The following is a 6,358-nucleotide window of genomic DNA, read 5'->3' on the forward strand; positions in this document are numbered from 1 at the left end:
TCATTTTCTAAAGTGACATAGGCTCTTAATTCGCATTAACTATCAATGAAATTTGGATTCCTAGGGTGCAATCCACGAAGCAGCTTTGGCATCTAAGTCCCTGTGCGCAGCACCACTGTGATACGCAAAACTCCTGCTTGGCTGCCACCTAACCTTGTAGGCACCTAAACTCATTTAGTGCCTAACTTTCCACAGTAAAATTTCCCTAGGCTGCTATGTTGTAGACCCTGGGGCACGTGCACTGCTGCCTCCCCGTAGGCACTTGGGTATCTATCTGCCATGTAAGCACCACAGCAATTCATAAACTGGAGGAAGATGGGTATTTGACTCACTGAATTGCGTTGGGGTCTGATCCAGTAGATGTGCTCAGAGGCCACCTACCAGATTGTGTCCCATTTAAAATCTAATCAGAGAAGGGAGTGAAAACAGCACTCACACAATGACTTTTAGTCCAATGGGATGTGGGAGATCCAGCTTCAGTTCCCTTTTCTCTGTGAGAGGGGGCAAAAGGATATGAAGTGGTGTCTCCCATGTCTCAAGAGCGTGCTGTAACCACTGCACTACAGGATGTTCTGGTGTATGGCTCCCTCAATTTCTCCTGAAAGAGAGAATGACTCTGAAGCCCAGGGATTAGGGCACCATCTGGGAGGTAGGAGACCATGGCCCCAGTCCCTCTGCTCCAGTCACTTTTTTGTTATTTTTCCACATTGGAACAGCTTCAAGAGAAGAAACTGAGGGAGCCACACATCAGACTAAACCCTGTATCAGTGGTTAGAGCACTCTGCTGGGAGGTGGGAGGTCCCAGTTCATTTCCTTTCTCCCAGTCTGGCAGAGAGGGGGGAATTGAAGGTTGGGTCTCCCACAACCCAGGTGTGTCATCTAACCATGGGACTAAAAGTTCCAGCACTTCCTCCTCTGCCTGTTTTATGTGGAGTAAGGCAGGCACTTAACTCATTCCGTTGAGAAACACCTCTAGGCTCCTATGCCATTTGCCTGCAGGGGGCTGATTCCCATTTGTGCATCACTAGCAGAGATAGGCACTTCAGTGCAGCCTGGTCTTTACCTATCTCCAAGGACGGGAAAGGGCTCAGCACACACTACTCTGTTTGATATCTCCCATTGTTTAGTCAGGCAGCCTATCTTGCTGGCTTTGTGAATCACAGTTTAAGGAACCTGTCTCTCCCCATTCATCCTGTAGGGAGCCTTGACACGCAACTAAGCTTTGTGGATTGCACTGTTGTTTCTGTGATTTTCTACATACCTAAAAGTTTAGCATTGTGATGCTCATCATTGCAACATCTATCTCCCTTTTCTGGATCCCACTCCTAAGGACCAGATCTTAAAGGTGTTAGGGTTCCTATGGGTAGGTCTCCACGCCCTAGTCTTAGAGTTTCTACGGGTACAGCTCCCCATCTAGGGTTAGGGTACTTGGATCTAAGGTTAGGGCTCCTATGCTTAGGGTACTGGGATTTAGGGTAAGGTTTCCTATGGGTAGGGCTCCCCACCATAGGGTTAACATTCCATTCTGGATAAATGCTTAGTTGTTGGGCCAGAGAGTGGGCAAGTGTGTGAGGATGACTCTTTTGCCCAGTGGTTAGGACACCCAGGTGGGATGCCCTGAGTCCTCCTGCTCCAAATCACTCTTTCATTATTTATGTCCTGTGGAACAGTTAGGTTCCTAGTGGGATTTACAAAGCACATAAGCAGACTAGGTGCCTAATTCTCATAGAAGTTCAATACCTTTGAAAATCTGGGCCTAAGTCACTTTTGAAACCTCTTATGTCACTTCAGTGCTTCTGAAAATTGTACCCTAAATCTGTATTCCGCAAGCAAGGTGAAACTGTATGGGGAGGTTATCTCATTTTTCAGATGTAAGCTGCCTTTCTGCTTGGCTGACAAAATGTGGAAAGCATAGCCCTAGTAGCTATTGTAGATCAGAGAAGGGGAAATGCATTTATATTTTTAACACTGCTCCCTCCAACTAAAAAGTCTGAATTACCAACACTGGCATGAGTACCAGTTGTTGGGAGCTACTGATGTAATAGGCTAACAGAGTGCTAGACCCAGAACATAATAGCAATAAAATAATGATCACCAGGCCAAAAGAGCTAAGTCCTGGCAACGTGACTTTTGGAGACAGATGTTTGAGGCCTGTGGGGGGAGATAAAGTATTGTCTATAATGTATGGTGTAAAAGAAATGCAAATGACTATAGAACAAAAGCAGCAAGAGGATCTGATTATTTTGGTCGAAATAACTTATTGTGTATGGTTTGTACTGCATAACAATAATTAAGGTTGCATAGATTTGGGAGTAGTAGTGTAGTAATACAGAGAAATAGAGTAATTTTTCTAATGGCCTTCTTGATACAGAAGAGAATTCTTAAAGCACAAAATGACAGAGGGAGTTCATGAATAATGTACTTTGCAGCAGGGGAGAAAGAGGAAAACAATTTATGGAATGAGGGTGACTGTAATTTTTTTTCTAAAATTATATTGAATGCAAAATCTGGGGTTACAAAACTGAAGTGTTGTGATGGCAATGCTGTAAATAGAGTGGGCACTCAGATGTGAGATATAAGAGAGGAAATGAAAATATAGGGCCAGATCTTCAGCTAGTGTAAATATCCATAGTGCCAGTGACTTCAATGTAACCATGCCAGTTTACACCAACGGAGGATCTGACCCATAACGTTTAGCTGTAAAGGACTACATTTTCAAACACTGCTATGTACAAGTGTAAGTAAGCGCCAATACAAAATGTGCGTGTGTAATTTCTGAGGCTTTGTTTGAAAATTAAATAAAAAATAATACAACTATAAACCATTATATTCTCTCTCTCTCTGGTTCCACTGGTTTGTTAAACACCCAATTTGTGCATGCAAATATCAGTTTGCATACACAAATGGGTATACACACAATTTTTCATATACAGTTATGGACACCAGTCAGAGGCTGTTTAAAAATTTACCTGTGAATAGGATATGGGAGAATATACTATGTAATAGTGATTCCAGATGAGATCACCTCTCTAGGGTGAAACATGGCAGCCGTTACATGGCACTTCAAACGCTACATAACAGGACAAATAGTGGAGAGGAATATCCTATCCAATTGAACCTACAGAAAGAATATAAAGAGGCAGGATATAATTTCCCTATACTGGAATTTGAATAGGTAACTAAGTAAATAACACAAATTTTACAAAAATGCCATAAAAACTTGTATAACCACAAATGACTAGGCTTGAAAAATGGTACCTCTAACAGTGAATGATGAGAGTGTGTTGAAAATTTTCTAGCTGAACAATTTTCCATCTGAAAATGCTGATTTGACTAAATCAAAACTTTTCACAGAAACTTATCAGTTTTGTTGCAATGGGAAATTATTGAAATGTTCCATTTCAGTTTTGTTCTTTTGACAATGTTATATTATAAATTATACTATAATGCAGGAGTTCTCAAACTGGGGGTCGGAACCCCTCAGGCAGTTGTGAGGTTATTACATGGGAGGTTGCGAGCTGTCAACCTCCACCCCAAACCCTGCTTTGCCTTCAGCATTTGTAATGGTGTTAAATATATTAAAAAGTGTGTTTAATTTATTAGGGGGGTCACACTCAATGTCTAGCTGTGTGAAAGGGGTCACCAGTAAAAAAGTTTGAGACCCACTGCTATAATGTAAGAGCTGAAACAAAAAAATTCAGTAAGGTTAAAACAAAAGAGTGATTTAATAAAAAATTCTAAGACTTTGATAAGTTGAGATGCATCCAAATTCTGCATGCTCAGCATATCTCATGGACCAGAAATTCTGTTTTTTGACCAGCTCTATGAATGATTCCTCATACTATCCATGAGCATTTGTTCTATACTGACTTAACTCAAGGAAAAATTAGTACTAGTAAACTCAGTCAGGAATACCACAGATAATGGAACATACAGGCACTGAATTGTAAAGGCTCCTTGACTGAACCTGATGCAGTGGGGACTTGGGAACAAATGGCTGTTTTTTATGCAGTATATTTTAGGAAGGAGATATGCCAGAAACAGCTTTTATCTCCAGCTCAATTCTGCCTATAAGAGGCTTAATTCTATGAGGTGCTGAGTGCCACATGCAAAGAGATGAGTGCCCTAAACTCCATGAAAATTCAATATTGGCCCCTAAGTATCTAATACTCATGATTAAAATTCAGATACTCAGTTAATGAGTACAAGTAGCTATGTAATCTTTGAGTCACAATTCTTCCATGGGTGGTACCACTATGGGGCAACTGCCCCTTATAATAATATATGGAGATATACCTATTTCATAGAGCTGGAAGGGACCCTGAAAGGTCATTGAGTCCAGCCCCCTGCCTTCACCAGTAGGACTAAGTACTGATTTTTGCCCCATATTCCTAAGTGGCCCTCTCAAGGATTGAACTCACAATGGTGGGTTTAGCAGGCCAGTGCTCAAACCACAGAGCTATCCCTCCCCACAAAGTACTGAAAAAACACTCATTCTCAACCTAAGTAACAAATACTTTATTTTGTGAATTTGCAAAGAGGTGATCAAACACCAAAAAAAAAAAAAAAAAAAAAAAGTCAAACTGACATTCATGTGTTAAGGTATTTGTTACCTATCTTGTGAAAATGTAATTGCTGTACAGATAGCTAACCCTTTGAATCCTATCACCTCAATAATCTCCTGACATAATATGTGTTCTGGCTTAATTCTAAACTAGTATTTCTTTGTGCCTAATTCTAATCTGTTGCTTTTTAATTTAATTTAATTACCACTTGTTCTTGTATTATGAAATGAGATATATAAGATTGATTGGCCTTCACTTTACAGTATGTCATTCATTTTCTAAACCTTATTATATCATATCTTCTTTAGAAAGCAGAAGAATAGTAAATGAACTGTCAGAATAGTTTCTGAGATAATTCATGCTGGTGTACTTTGTTATCTTGTGAAATGACACTGTGCTAGTCTGACAAAAAGGGGTGCACTTTCTCTTTATCTATTGTAACATTAAACTTGAAAGCAGAATTATGTCTCTCCCAATTTGCCAACAATTTTTAAAATGAAATTTCAAGCCTTGAGCATGTTGCAAATCCCTGTTCTGTACTTTGGTACTAATGTTTGTAATATGACCTTTACATTAGTAGACAGGTGGGAAAATACATGTGTTTTATCATCTGGCTAACAACTCCCTATCTGTGTAGGCTGTTTTTATGTCAGTTGTGCCACCTGAACATTGGAATAATTATTTCTACATTGAGCTGATCCGCATTTAAACCAGTCTCTGAATGGGAAAATTTGGTTGCTAGAGCACTGTATTAAAACAATCCCATTGTGGTCAAATCATGTTCATTTCTGGACATTCATTAGTCCAAACATGGAAGATCTGTGGATCCCTTGAAAAATAATTGTGTGGTGACGTGTGAAAGAATCCTAGAGTTATCTCAGTGGAGTTATAATTGCAATTATACCACTTATTTAAGATGTAATTTGCTGGTCAGGTGATAGACGCTATTTGCTTGAACTTCGTAATTGTGCGTGTCTGTTTTCTCTGTGTGTTCTATCAATAGGATTGGTCCTCAGAGCCTGGTATAAGGACTGTCTTGTTTATCTGATTTTTGCCTGTGGGGTTGATTATGGTGGTAGTATAGTTTTAAAACTCGATGAAATCGCCAATATTGACATTGTTCAACAAGCTGGATGGACAAGTCCTTCCCTAAATTAAAACATAAATAATATTTTGCTAAACTTATCTCCAAGATGTAGAGATGGAAGAATTTTTGAATAATATAAAAACTAGGGCTGTTGATTATTCGCAGTTAACTCATGTGATTAACTCAAAAAATTAATTACAGTTTTAATTGCACTGTTAAACAATAGAATACCAATTGAAATGTATTAAATATTTCAAACATTTTTCCTACATTTTCAAATATATCGATTTCAGTTAAAGCACAGAATACAAAGTGTACAGTACTCACTTTATATTATTTTTATAACAAATATTTGCACTGTAAAAACAATAAACAAAAGAAATAGTATTTTTCAGTTCATCTTAAAGAAGTACCATAGTGCAATCTCTTTATCGTGAAAGCGCAACTTTCAAATGTAGATTTTTTTTATTACATAGCTGCACCCAAAACCAAAACAATGTAAAACTTTAAAACCTACAAGTCTACAGAGGGCTTGGCTACACTGGAGAGTTGCAGCACTGGTGGTGGGTTTACAGCGCTGCAACTTACTCTGTGTCCACACTTGCAAGGCACAGCTAGCGCTGCAACTCCCTGGCTGCAGCGCTGGCTGTACACCTGGTCTGCTTGGGGTGTAACGATTCCAGCGCTGGTGAAGCAGCGCTGCTCA

The sequence above is a fragment of the Chelonoidis abingdonii genome, chromosome 4 (assembly GCF_003597395.2).
Source record: "Chelonoidis abingdonii isolate Lonesome George chromosome 4, CheloAbing_2.0, whole genome shotgun sequence".
Lineage (NCBI taxonomy): Eukaryota > Metazoa > Chordata > Testudines > Testudinidae > Chelonoidis > Chelonoidis abingdonii.